Consider the following 350-nt stretch of genomic DNA (forward strand, 5'->3'; position numbering starts at 1 on the left):
TTCTTGATTTCTTCTAATCTTCGCGACGAGTTCGAACGCCTCTTTCGAATTGTAATTTGTTTCGAATCTTCCTTGAAACTTGACGCTTTGCGTTTTCTTTGAGGGAGAAGAGGAAGTGTGCGCCATAATCAGCGGATTTTGGAGAGCGTAACCGTTGTGTAGGCGCGTGGGATTGACGCTCCATTCTAAAGGCTTGAGTGCGCGTGAATTGTTTTTGGGTTGAACCAACTTGTAAGGCTTGTAGGCTTTAATTGCTTATATGTGTAGCACGTCCCAATCATCAAATGTATCCTTAACTTTCTCATTTTTTTATATACAATAATAGATAATAGGTAATTCAAAAGTACTAT

This window comes from Arachis ipaensis, chromosome B10 (assembly GCF_000816755.2).
Source record: "Arachis ipaensis cultivar K30076 chromosome B10, Araip1.1, whole genome shotgun sequence".
Lineage (NCBI taxonomy): Eukaryota > Viridiplantae > Streptophyta > Magnoliopsida > Fabales > Fabaceae > Arachis > Arachis ipaensis.